Below are 14,587 nucleotides of genomic sequence, written 5' to 3'. Positions count from 1 at the left end.
TCTCTCAGGCTGGGCACAACAGACTGGGATCCTACTCCTCCCTTTTGAAGAGAAAAACACTATTTTCAGCTGTAATTACTCATCTACTCATTTTCTCTTGAGGACTCTAGCACAAAGATACTTCCATGTTTCAAATCACAAGGTCTAAATTTTATTTCTCCAATGAGAACACTCTATTGCATTTTGACATTTTACCTTAAAATGCTTTGCTCTGTTTTTTAAATAGGTTTACATATACATACTAGCACATTCATTTACCAAGCCTCCTATGGAGTTGCCGAACCCAAAGAAATTAATTGAATTTGGAGTCTTTCTGGAATAACCGAAAGAACAGCCACTAAAGGGTAATGTGATACATTTATTATTCTGCTATGTTACTCTGCATACTGTTCTAAAAAACTCCTTTGGTGGAAAAGAAAGCAAAGCTAGTCTTCATAACACTGGGACTCACAGATGGGGGATGGGCAAAGCGGTATGCTCATGGAAGAAATATTTCTTTTCCAACTTGGCTTTAAGTTGTATTATGATCGAAAATGGGAGAAGCACTTGTGGTTAATTTAACAGATCCATTAGTGAAAGGACCCTTAGAAACCTGTCCAAACTTTTCACTATATAAATAGTGAAACTCCTCAGATGGGAAAAATGACTGCTCCAACTGAAATCGTAAGAGCCAAGTGTCACTTATTGATCCTCTTGTGGCCAAATAATTCTATGCAGGTTATTCTGAATCGCAGTTATTATCCTTGGAATGTTTGTTAATGGTTGTTACTCACTAGTGATGGTTCGTGTTATTTACCTTCCAAGGGTCTCACATTTTAACATACAAAAGAATCTGGTGCATAGGAAGGAGAAGGTTTTGATAGTAAAATCAGCTCTACTCTAAGGGCATCTAGGAAACTTGATGGACAGGGCCCCTTAACCTATGGTACTTAGAAGGGCTTTAGCTTCCGATATTATAAAAATCAAATTCTTGAAGTTGCATGAATTATTTTATGCGTGGGTAGTTTCATGCGTGTTTTTTTGTTTGTTTGTTTGGTTTTTAGGAAGGTGAATCTTTAATCCCATATTTTCTTGGTTGGATAAGACAAACCTTGAACATAACAGTAAGTTATTGGCTTATTTTCCAGAAGTTCATACCCAGGGCTCTAACAACTACCAGAATAGCTAAATCTGGTTGTGCTGCTTCTCTCTTTCACTACCTCTCAACTCAGCTGGCCTCTGACTTTATTCTGATTCAGGGTTCATTAAGGATGACTCCACATTCATGCTTTCAGCTTAGTACCACTCATTGACAAGAAAATGATTCTTTACCTCCTGCATAGGCCATGTAGACTGCCGTCACTATTCACTGGGACTAGGGCATTCTGGTTGATCAACTGGGTTGCCTTTGCATCCCATCCATAAACATTGATGTTGGCAGTCTTACACAAATTCATAGAGCTGGGGAGGAGTCCCCAAAGGGACCAGGAGAAGAAGGTTGGGAAAGCACATGGAGCAGATGAAGTTATAGCAAACAGGCCACTGCAGGATTCACCATTCACCACATTCTCAAAGGATTTGTGACCAGAAAGGTCAAGAAAAGTGTTCTTAGGAGTAAGGACCATATTATGGATCTACTAGATTACATTAAACACCCAAGAAGGTGGAGTAGTTGGTTTTTCCACAGGAACACATTTTTGGCCTCATCCACAGTAGTGTGCTTTGAATACTTACTCTGCAATATAAATGTGTTTGTGATTTTAGTGTTTTATTAGGAGAGACATTGTGTGTGGGTTCACTTCTTCTGCACAGTCTACTGATAGGAATGTTGTCAAGTTACTTGGAAAAAATAAAGACAATTCTGTTTTCTGCAAAATATAATTTGCACGTGATAGGATTTGATCACTGCTGCCCTACTGTAAATGTGCAACCCTGAATGACTGTGACAATTTTTATCAATAGGCATGCAGGAGAGTCCTAATCCAGGGAGGTTTCACATCCATAATCATTTCTTCTTTGCCTCAATCTTAGTGCCTGGGAACCCTCCTGAAGCTGTGGGTGCTCCATGGGCTTAAAACCTTTTACAGAATTACATGAACATTCAACTTGTTTTGTTTTCCTTTTTGGAATTAAAAGAAGTAATATTTCAGGCCATTCTAAGTGGGGAGTAGTCTTTCCCAGGATGGATAGAAAATGTTTCCCCAGGAGAATAGAAATTGGACAATGTTTTGTGCAGAAGAGGCCCTCATTGATGTTCTTTCTGATGGCATATTAGGGTATGTGGGAGGGTATTAAATAAACTCCAGGGCATTCTGTGTCGGAGGTCAAGTGGGATGAGATGGGGCTGGGGCTGCAAGGAAGAGAGGAAAAGCAGGATTAGAGAGCCTGAATGTCAGTTGTGCTGGTCAGTGCCAGCCAGCTACTTTGTCTGAGGGGAAACAGCACTGTATAAATAGTCCACTCCTGACCATGCCTCCAGGGAACTGAGTTCTGCCACTGGGAGAGTCCTACTTGCTACTCCTTCAGGGCAGCTTTAAGACTCAGGGGACCTGTGGACACCTAGGAGATAAAAGCTATAGTTCTCAACATGGGGCACTAAACTGAGCATATCAGCTGACTTATGCTGAGCTGGTACAGTAGGGAAGGGATCCCACTATTACATAAGCAACATTTATCAGTAGAACATCATGGTGAGTTGACTATGCAGGAAAGTTGATTGACAATGGCAGTGCCATTCCCATTCATCTAGAGTGAAAACTCCATGCTCTTCCCTAAATTATAGGGCCTGAATGACATTCCCCAGAATTCCTTGCAGCCAAGTTCCATATTAGATTTAATCAAGGACAGGCACTGCGATGTAATTTAGAAGGTGAGCAGAGGCAGAATCAATATTGTTTCTCCTCTGGCAGTGGGGGGTGGATCGGTGGGTTTTGGCCTTTGCATGGGAGTCTTTGCAGTGGCCTGCAGGTGTTATACTCAGATGACCAGTCTCATTGCTGCTGGCAGTTGTCATCGTCAGTAATCTTTCTAGACTCCTCCAACTTCCTGATCCCCTAAAAACAGAGGCGAATCTGAGAGCTGGAGGGAGCTCTGCCCACCGGCTCTTTATCAGCTCTGCCAATGGTTTTGTTAGCACCGATTTCCCCTTTTGTTCCAAATACTTGGCGTGTACTTTTCTGACTTTGCCTGACTACTGCTATTATGGGTAAACATATGCAAACATGTCTATGAGTGAGAGAGAATGTGAAAAATCACATTTTTCAAAAAACACAAAAGCCTGAGATGGGCTTTGGAAAAGTATAACCCATTGTAAGTATTGCTTTCAATAAGGCTGTTATTTGGGGGACAGAGAGCCTATCAGAATTTCTATGCAGTGGCTGTTTCATTTGAAAGAGTGTATTTCATATTATAACATATTTTTATATTTGGAAATATGCTACAAAAAGCCAAACAAAACAACTCAGGATATTGTTTTGTTAATGCAAATTCCTGAAAGTAAAACTCGGCAAAATCTTGGTCGGTGGTGGTGATACTTGGAAGGCAGAAGTGATTCTTAAGGATTTGAAGGAGGAGGTGGGATTGTAGAATCTCCACTGGGTTTGGGGGCTTCCTTGCCTCTTTCAGGCCAATGTTCAAATGCTGTCTTGTCCCGGCGCCCCCGTCTGGAGCAGCACTCACCTCTCAGCTCCGCCTCTGCAGTGGGCTCCGTCCCCACCCTGGCTTCGTGCCTCTCCACGGCACTCAGCACCATCTGATACACCATATATTTTACTGCTTTGCTTTTACTGATTGTCTCTCCCCACTGAGTTCCATGAAGGTAGACGTGTTGGGCTATAGTGTTCACTGCTATATCCTCAGCGATTAAACTGTACTTGGCACCCAGAAGGCACTCAATAAATACTTGTTGAACAATTGAACCCTACAGCCCAGATGTAACACAGCTGCTAATAATTTCTTTCCTTCTTACATGCACGTACATATGTAGCCTAATTATATATAGAGGGATCTTAGATTCTTGTTTTTTTTTTTATTTTTTATTTTTTCCCCCCACTTAGGCTGAAGAAGTGCATCTTAATGCCAAAAAAGTGAAGATGTGTATTTTTTTTTTTTCAAGGACTTTAGGAGTGGAGAGGATGAGTCAGTGTAGCATGGTGTCTAGCAAGCACTTGGCTAGTTTCTGGCTTTGCTTCTTGCTGGGACTCATGCTGGTGCCTGAAAACAGAAAGGTGCAATAGAAAAAAGATAAAGACTATGCATTGCTGCAATGACTAAAAGATGCCCTTTAATGAGACAAAGCCTTGCAGTTACTGGATATTTGTTCTATCTTAGAAAACAGCAACCTGGCTTCTCAGGCTCAGGGGAGGCCACAGGGGCCTGAGTGTGAGCGGCATCCTGCATCTGGAGCAGGAAGTGGCAGAGGGTGTCACCTGAGCAGGCCCAGCAGGAGGAGATGACATGACTGGGCTCTGTCCCACAGCCAACAGGATCCTGTTTCCAAACAGCAGCCTGTGTGTTCTCAGGCACACAGGGGACACCCCGTGGGGACTTTCTGAATGGGTTGGGAGGAATTTAGGAGACGACAGGGGCTTGTACAGAGCCTGACAGTCCTGTTTTCTCACTATTATTGTGGACCCTATTTTGCTCTCAGGGTGGGGTGGCCTGGGAAGCCACAGATCAGACCTTCGCTGCTGTTGCTGCTTCTGCTGCAGTGGCTGCAGGTACGGTTACTGCCACCCTCCAGCTCTCACTCCTGCTCCCCACCTCTACGCTGCTAGGACAGCTTTTAGTATGGTTCAGTATGGTTGCTGCTGCTGCCTGGAATTGATCATGCTAGTTAGGTGCTTGGTTCTCTTTAAAGGTCTTTGTCAAAATGGTATTGTTTGGCTTGAATTCAGCAATAAATATATTAATGCAAATCATAGTTGGAGATCTGAAATCTTGAGGCAGCATGCTTTGACCGAACAATCAGTCCAATGATCCAGAACAGCCCTGTCCAACAGGACTCTACTGTGCAGTGCAGCAGCCACCGGCCACATGTGGCTCTTGAGAATTGAGCTGTGGCTAGTGTGATGGGAAAACTGAATTTTAAAGTTTATTTAATTTTAATTAATATGAATTCAAAATTTTAGTAGCCACATAGAAGTGCAGATCTAAAATACACGCTATATTATAAAGACCATCACCCAAAAGAAAACACATAATTTTGTGAACTAAAATAAAATTTTAAGGTGAAACCCCCCCCACACACACACACCAGCTGACTGAATGGACCTCCTCGTGGCCAAAGGAATATCCTAAAATTAAATTGTCTGCCAGGAGGAGGGAGGTCAGACATGCCTTATCATGCCCCCCTCCCTTCTTGGGGACTTCCTTTGTAACCCATTAACAGGCCTGAGGGTATGCAAGACAAACCTGCAGGCCCTCAATTTACACAACAAATCTATGTCAGGTGGCTTATCTCTGATAACAGCTCCTTATGTTAAAACATTCCAAGCATTTAGACAATCCAAAGAATCTGTAAACCCACCTATAACCTTTAGGCCCCCCCGCTTTCGAGATGTCCCACCTTTTGGGGCCAAACCAATGTATGCCTCCTATGTATTGATTGATGACTTTACCTGTAACCCTGGTCTCCCTGAAATGTATAAAAACCAAACTGTAACCCAGTCACATCTAGTCCACTTGCCCAGGCCTCTTGGCAGTGGCTCCGGGTCATGGTCCTCAAATTTGGCTCAGAATAAATCTCTTTAAAATTATTTTACAGAGTTTGGCTTTTTTTCTGTTGACAATTTAAATGAAAATTTAATCCTCGGAGAACAGCAGTCTAGATGACATCTGGAGTGAGACCCTCCCCCTCCGTACCTTTGCTGTTGTTGCACTAACCATGTGATGATTCAGATGGCTGATCTTAGATATCCGGGAAAGGGATGCTTTTTTTTTTTTTTTTTTTCATTCCACTGAAGGGATAGGCTTCTTTGCAAATTAAGAAAGTAGCCACAGGATACAGAAATTGTTATTAGTCATGGTTCTCCAGAGAAACAGAGGAATTGGTTCAAATAATTTTGGAGCTGAGAAGTCCCAGGATCTACTGTCTGCAAGCTGGAGACCCAGGGAAGCCAGAGGTGTGATTCCAGTCTGAGTCCAAAGGCCTGAAAATCAGGGGAGCTGATGGTTTCAGTTCCAGTCCAAGGGCAGGAGAAAACCCATGTCCCAGCTCAAGCAGACAGGTGGGAAGCAAAAGGGTTGAATTCCTCTGTCCTCTGCCTTTTTGTTCTTCTGAGGCCCTCGACAGATTGCATGATGCCCATCCACGTTGGGAGGGCAATCTACTTAACTGACCCACCAACTTAAATGCCATTCTCATCCAGGAACACCCAGACACACCCAGAAAGAATGTTTAATCTGAGCACCCCACGGCAAGGTCAAGTGGACATATTAACCATCACACCATCTATCCACGGTATCAGTGAGATACGGATCCTCTGGGCATGCTGAACACGTTTCTACACCTCAAAGACTGAGGACCAGAGCCTGGGCCATGATGCATTCCACAAGGAGATGCCCCATGAGGGCCACCAACCGGCTGGTCACCCGCTTATGTCACCTCATCCTCACTGCCTATATCTGTTTTCTTCAAAAATCAGTAGTACTCATTGTACCTAAGAAGACAGGTACAGCATATTAAATTACCAATTTGGACCAGGCATCCTGCTAGATATTTCACTAGGTATCATTTTATTTTGTATTTCAATTCAACTTGGCCATGAGCAGTATTTTCATGCTTATTTTACAGGTGAATAAGCGAAGCCACTCTCTTCTGGTCTCACAGCTAGAATGGGGCATTTGGACTTGAACTTGGGACTCTGGTTCCCAAAGACAGCACTCTTCTTTTGTGCCACCTGCCATCAAAGCTGCCCTCAAAGAAGCTTGATGAAGGACGGGAAATGTAGCTTGACAGGCTTGCATTGAAGTGAAAGAATTCCACCCCAAAGTGGAATAGTGGGGTAGTCCACCCCAAAGTGTATATCCACTTGGGTCTTTGTCTTCCATTTTATAGAACAAATATTTAAAATGATACTGCCTTCAGAGTTCTTTTGTGAGTGCTTTTGTTGTCTTTGAGAGATTTGTCAAAAGAAATTTGTTTCTACTGGGATCTTGTTTACGAAGAAACTGTTCATTTTTCACAATTTGTCTAGTTGAGAGGAGAAACCAAGGTATTTTCTGGGTGATCTAAGTGAGCAGAAGCTAGTCCTCTGGCACACAGATTACATTTGGTCTCAGGCTTTGCTCAACTTGTAGGAATGCCAGAGCAATGAGCAATAATGGTCCCTTTTGCAGTTGTGCAATATAAGAGACGCAAGCCATATTTGACTAAAGATAAAGGAATAGGGCAATGACATTTTCCCAGCTGTCCTGGCCCCAGGAGTTGTGGGTGGGTTATTGACAATGCATAGATGATGCTGTTGAGAAAAGGCATTCCCAGAGCATCTGATGCGATGACTTTGTTTTGAAGATGTGGTCAAGCTACCTTGGTCTTCAGTCTGGGGAGAAGTCCTTCTTTGATAGCCGTGTGTGATCACGTTCCTCTGAACAGATTCTAGGTGGTGCCTTCAGAAGTGCTTCTGATTCTGATTTTACTCAGCTGCCACTTGGCTCTGAAAGATTTCTTTATTTGCCAAGGAGCTCCTTATAGCAGAGTGGGGTGTGGTAGGGAGAGTGTAGATTTTGGAGTTGGGCAGACCTGGTCTTCATCCTGCCAATGCCCCTGCTTAGCTGTGTAACCTTGGGAGAGTCATTCCCCCCCACCATCTGTTAAGGTGCAATTGACAAGTAAAAATTATGTACCTTTAAGGTGTACATGTGATGATTTGAAATGTGTATACATTACAGAATGATTACCATAATCAAACTAATTAACATACCCATCGCCTTACAGTGTTACTATATTTTTTGTGTGGTAAGAATGCTTAAGATCTACTCTCTTAGCAAATTTCAAGTCTACAATACAATAGTATTAGCTGTAGTCACCGTGCTTTATATTAGACCTCCAGAACTTATTTATCTTATTATTGCAAGTGGGGGACAGTCATTTCTGAACTGACCTTTGTAGCAGAGACTGCTGTCATCACCCACATCTAGTTCTCAGCCCATGGGAAGAAATTAAAGTGGAGAATTTTTAAAAACACAATACTACACAGCACATGTTTCTTAGCCGTCCTAGTGCTTATGCCATTGCATGTCATGTGGCCTCTGGAAAACTCCACTGTACTCTTGTGAAAGAATGAGAATGAAAAAGGCAAGTCACATGATGTAACATGACAGTATTAAGAAAAAAGTGCTGATCTTGTACGCTCTCCGAAAGGATCTTTGGCACCCCCAATGGTCCCCAGATCACACTTTGAGAATAACTGTTATAATAATATTTCAAATCTGTATTACGGCCTTTGCACACGGTGTCCTCTCTGTCTGCAATTCTTTTCCTCAGATATTTTCGTCTGCCATTCTCTTAGCACTTTTGCTTAAGAAAGGTCTTTGCTACCTTTCTTAATGAAGCCTAATCTGGTCATCCCCTTTAAATTGCAATTACTGCTCCACCCCGCCATGGCCTCTCAAATTGCTCCTTACACTGCTCTAGTTTTTCCCCAACACTTATCACCTTCCAATATTATGTTATTTATTTATTTACTCTAATATTATATAATTTGCTTACTGTCTGACTCCCCTTGTTAGGACATGAGTTTCATGATGGATTACTTTTATTCTTAGATCTGTTCCCAACACCTAGAACAACATCTAGATATTGTAGGTGCTCAGCTGAGTAGGTGCTCAGCAAATATTTCTGGGAAGGAAGGAAGGAAAGAAAGGAGGGAAAGAAGGAAGGGAAAGAACTCCATGAGATCAGACACATTCTAAAAAAATTATTTTTAATTGACTAATTGTATATATTTATGAACTACAGCGTGATGCTTTGATCTATGTATACATTGTAGAATGATTAAATCAAGTTATCTACATATCCACCATTGTCATTATTTTGTGGTGAGAGCATTTAAAATTTACTCTTAGCAACTTTTAAATATACATTACTATTATCTATAGTTGTCATGCTGTGCAATAGATCATTAAAACGTCCTCCTCCAGTTACCTTGTTTTATTCATTGGTATATACCCAGTGCCTAGAACAATTCTGCACACATATTGGTGAATGAATGAATGAAGTGGAAATCCAGTCCTTTTATATTGTCAGAACCCATACTTATAACCTTTAGATCTTAAAAATGATTCAGAGAGTTCTGAATGGGCCATGCTTTATTAGTAGCAGGATAAAACACAAGGGTTTCTGGGTGCCTTTAAGTCCGATTTTATTTGTTGGTTTATTTGTTTATTATCAAAGGGAGCATAAAGAGAATGACAAACTCCGACTGACACAGAAGGCCTGTAGGTAGCCTGGGGCCCAGTGATGTCAGCTCCCTTTCTTCTTCTCATCCTCTTCCTACTTTTCCAGTGATCCTGGTGCTAAGAGGGCTGGCATTCCAAGGTGTCAGGCCTCTTTAGAAGTGAATGCCTTTGAAGGCTGACCAGTGGGGCAAGTTGAGTCTTTTTGGGCTAAATGCCCAAAAAAGTTGGCCTGGGAACTGCAGCATGAAGTGGCCTGGAGGAGTAGGGGACTTGGCACTGCCAATCAGAGCTGGTCTCTTCCTTGGTGTCTCTCAGAGTTCACCTCCTTCCACCTCCCCAGGGAGTTTGCGCCAGACGCCAGTGGTGGCCAACCATGGGTCTTGGGAGTGCAGTCTGGTCAGTCATTAGTGATCACCATGCAGATGTACAAGGTTGGCTGTGCCATTTCTATACACGGGTGTTAGGGGCAAGGATCCTTTGCAAAAGAGCTGGTTAAAATGCCAGTGTCTAAATTAGATCTGAACTTTGATGATTCTTAGATTTTTTATATTTATCTTGATTATTTCTATACCTTGCTCCTCTAGAGAGATTCTTTTATTTTTATTATATATCCTCATTAGACTTGCATCCTTTATTCAAGGAAGGGAGGGTCTAGAAGGAAGACTAGGTGAAACTTGTCTCTAAATAATGATAGAAGATTGGGGCTGTGGTTGCTGCTGCTAAATGGGAACACTACATGACAGCTTTGGGTCAGGCTCTGGTCAGAGGCCTTACATACATTCATATTGTATATTAATGCACATATTAATAACTTCTTTAATGTTTACAACAATGCGACTCATTAAGAACTATTATCTCCATTTTACAGCTGAAGAATCTGAGCACAGACAGGTTAAGTGAATTGTTCAAGGTCACACAGCTAGTAAAGAGTAGAGAGATTTCTAGTCAGGAGCCAGAGCCTGGATCTTTTACTACCTAGAAGAAGAAATGAAACATTCTTGGATTCCACCAAGTGGTTATATGACTTTCATATGAAAAGAATGTGGCAGTTAATATAGTGATCTGAAAGGATAAGTAAGATTGGACAAGCAGAGATAGGAGAAGAGGGGACACTTTAGAGAAGTGGTGTTCCATATTTGTGCCATATTGTATAGTAACAACTAGCCACTTGTGCATTGAACACTTGAAATGAGGCCAGCATGGGGGAATGAACTTCTAATTTTGTTAATTAATGAATTAATTTTTGAGACAGAGTCTTACTCTGTCGCCTTGGCTAGAATGCAGTGGTGTCATCATAGCTCACTGCAACCTTAAACTCCTGGGCTGAAGCTGTCATCCTGCCTCAGTCCCCTGAGTAGCTGGGACCACAGGCATGTACCACCATGCCCAGCTAATTTTTTCTATTTTTGGTAGAGAAAGGGTCTCTCTCTTGCTCAGGCTGGTCTTGAACTCCTGACTTCAAGCAATCCTCCCCTGTCAGTCTCCCCAAGTACTAGGATTACAGGTGTGAGCCACACCACCTGGCCTAATTTTGTTTAATTTTAATTAATTTAAATACAAATAGTGACACATGGCTAGTGGCAGCCATGTTGGTCAACTTAGCCCTAACGAGTGCTAGTATCATGATCACAGTATCATAAGGCATTGTGAGCCCTTAATTTGCAGTTGTGAGTGGGCTGAGTGAAGGACAGTAAAAGATCTGAGGAGAAAGGTCTGATGGTTATCTGATGATGAACAAGAGGAATCTGAAATTTATTTTAAAAGCAATGAAGAACTGGTCAAAAATATGGATCTGGCAAGTAATTTGGTAAGTCACATGCTTAGGGAAGAAAGAGAGGGCAGGATGAATTATGAATGGACAGGAGAGACCCTGGGAGGTCAGTAAAGAGAGTATTGCAATCAGAATTCTTTATGAAGACTTTTAGGACAATTTTTAGAACAACTATACAAACCAGGGGAAAAATTAGTAAATAAATTAATTAGGGTTCTATTTTTAATTCTTTTGAACAGCGTTGCCTTATTTGCTTAGCTATAACTATAACTTTTAATTCTCAGTACAAACTCTATTTCTTCCAAGTAACAAGCTTGAGTAGACTTCAGCAAAAATAGGTCAAAAAGATAGCTACACGGTTCTTGTAATCCAAGAGCAATAGGTCTCTGAAGGGACTGGAACAAAGAACTGGAAAAAGAGCAGGAACCCAGGCACTCTTCATTTTCCTCTCAGTTTTGCTTCTTTGTACATCTGTTTTGTTCTTCTCTCTCTGCCAATAGTTGCTCTGCTTTTCTCCATCTGGATGGAAAAATGATGAGTGCCTTCAAGATCTTGAGTTTGTATCTGCCCAGTTGCAACTGCATGTAAAGACCAACCGCTTGTCTCAGAATGCTAGTTCAAGGACAAGGAGCTTGGGTCAGGTGTCCACTTGCGTTCCAGTGACTACAGCAAGAGATACAGAGTCAGAAGCACAAACATGGTTGTAGGAGCAGCCAGATGGGGAGAGAAATTCTCAGAGATAGATGGTCTTTGTGACCTAGGCAGGAAAGGGTAGTTGTCACAGTTCACTCTTGTTGTTCTCATGTGAAAATATTGACTGAGCTTGGGTCCCACTTGAGAAATGCAGAACTGACAGGCATTAACGCCTACAATAAACACAGACAGGGGTTCAAACTATGATGAGAGTTGGCAGACAGAATATAAACAGAACCTGTGACTGGGTCAGCTTTGCTAATCATTCTTTCCTGCTGAGCTCATTAGCTTCTCCTTTGTCCACCTTTTGTAACATGTGCTTCAGTCTTAGAAACAGCAATTTCCCCTTGTGAGGATAAAGACTGCTCTTTTGATTCTGTAAGTTACATGCTAAGATTCAGAGCATTTAATGGTGTAATGCAATAAGACCTGAGATGATTGGTTCTTATTTTGCAACATAATTGAAGAAGTATAGAAATGAAGGCTACATGCTGACAGTCACTTCTCATATTCATAACTACTTTTTGTAAAACATGCTAAAAATTAATTACATAGTAATAACAGAACATGCAAATAGAGCTATTCAAATCAAAGTTCAGAGACAGTGGTGGAGACCACCCCAGAGAGAAAATATATCAAAACTTCATATTGTGTTGGGAGAAATAATCATTCTGCCATTTGGGGTGTGCCCTAATTCTTCAGGGTACCAGGTGATAAAAATGTTTCATTTACCACTTATAAAGTTAGTGATGTATTTTCCTTTTTTAAAATAAAAGAATGTATATTTTCAGTGTGTGGACTTCATGAGCATGAAGTAAAGATGGGAAAAAAGAGGGTCAAGATGGTTGACTAGAAGTGCTCAATGCTTACCTCCCCTACCAAGGACAATACAACAAATAAATAACTGTATTTCAAGTGCAGTATCTAAGGGAGAACACGTGAATTCAGCAAGTAAGAGATGTAAACCCTCTGAAGCATGGAAGCTTGCAATGGCAGCATAGAGAGGGAAGCAAAATACCCAGCCAGGAACAGCTTGAAACCAAAAGAAACTCCCCATTGTGGGAAAAGTATAAGCTGGGGGAAAGATCCCCAGTGGTCTCCATTATCAACATGGATGCTTACAGTCCTAGCTATAGGAGAGCCTCACAGTCCTTGGGGGCTCTGAGCCCAGTAGACGGAGCTACCTGGAGTCTATGTGACTGCATTGCTCCGGAGAAGGAACTCACACTGTGTTTCCCCCACTCCCTGTGACTCAAGCTTCTATACCTCAATACCATTTTGAGAACAGAATCCCTGCTAGAGTTTATCCTTTCCTGGGGACCTATGGCCCTTGTATCTCCACATCCCTACTGTTATCCTATCACACTCACATGAACCCTGTTAGACTCAGTGATACAGCCATGACACTGGCATCTGAGCATAGGAGGTTCCCTGTACCTCAAGGAGCAGGCAGTCCAGTACAGCAGGGAGGCCATTTATAAGACTGGGGGAGCTCACATGCATGCTTTCCAGGGCCTAAGAACTACTCACCTGACACCTACCCACCTCCTCGACTACCAGAATAGCTGCATACAGTACACATCCTCTAAGGACTAGGGCAAGCCCACCTGGTGCCTGTCTCTACTAGTGACCCCACCCCTTTAGCCACCAAGCCACTCAGTAAATCCCTCAGGGACTGGGGATGGCTCACCCAATGCCTACTAGTAACCCCACCCTGCAAATGGTGAAGCTGCTGCATTTGTGTGCACACCTCAGGGCTTGAAAACTGGCTCACCTGGTGGCCCCCACCCCCAGCAAGGCCATGCCACCACCTTCACAAACACCTACAGTCTAAGTCACTGAGGTACTCACAGATATTGCTTTTTGAGGTTGATGACAGCTGAAGAAATCACATGGAGACTTAATTACTATACCCATCCAGAACCAAAGCCAAAGTACACTACCCAATTGATAATATAGGTCACACCTACAGAAAAAAAGTCTCCCTCTATGAAAACTACTTCATAAAACCAGAAGAGGTGACTGTTACACCAGATGTGCAAATATCAATGTGGGGACACAAGAAACATGAAAAACAAAAACAACCCCCCCCAAAGTGACATCATCAAAGGAAAATAATTCTTCAGTATCAGGACCCAAAGAAAAGGAAATTTATGAAATGCCTGAAAAGGAATTTAAAATAATGATCTTAAGGAAAGTCAGTGAGATACAAGAGCATACAGATAGACAATTCAACAAAACAGAAAAGAAAGTCATGATCTGCATGAGAAATTCAGCAAGAGACAGACATTGTAAAAAAGAATCAAATGGAAATCTTGGAGCTGAAGAATTAAATGAATGAAATAAAAAATACAATTGAGATCTTCAACAACAAACTAGATAAGCCAAGAGAAAACAATTCTGAATCTGAAGACAGGTCTTTTGAAATAACCCAGTAAGACCAAAAACAAAACAAAACAAAACAAAGGAAAAACAAAACCTACAAAGGATTGTGGAAAATATACAAAATTTATGAGATACTATTAAGTGAACAAATGTTCACATTATGGTAATTTCATAAGGAGAAGAAATGGAAAAAGACATGGAAAACCTATTTAATAAATAATAACTGAAAATTTTCCAAGTCTTGGGAGAGATATAGACATCCAATTCCAGGAAGGTTAAAGCTTTCCAAATGCATTCAACCCCAAATGGTCCCATCTGAGGCACATTATGGTCAGACTGTCAAAAATCAAAGAGAAAGAA

The sequence above is a fragment of the Microcebus murinus genome, chromosome 3 (genome assembly GCF_040939455.1).
Source record: "Microcebus murinus isolate Inina chromosome 3, M.murinus_Inina_mat1.0, whole genome shotgun sequence".
NCBI lineage: Eukaryota > Metazoa > Chordata > Mammalia > Primates > Cheirogaleidae > Microcebus > Microcebus murinus.
This window is presented reverse-complemented; position numbering follows the sequence as displayed.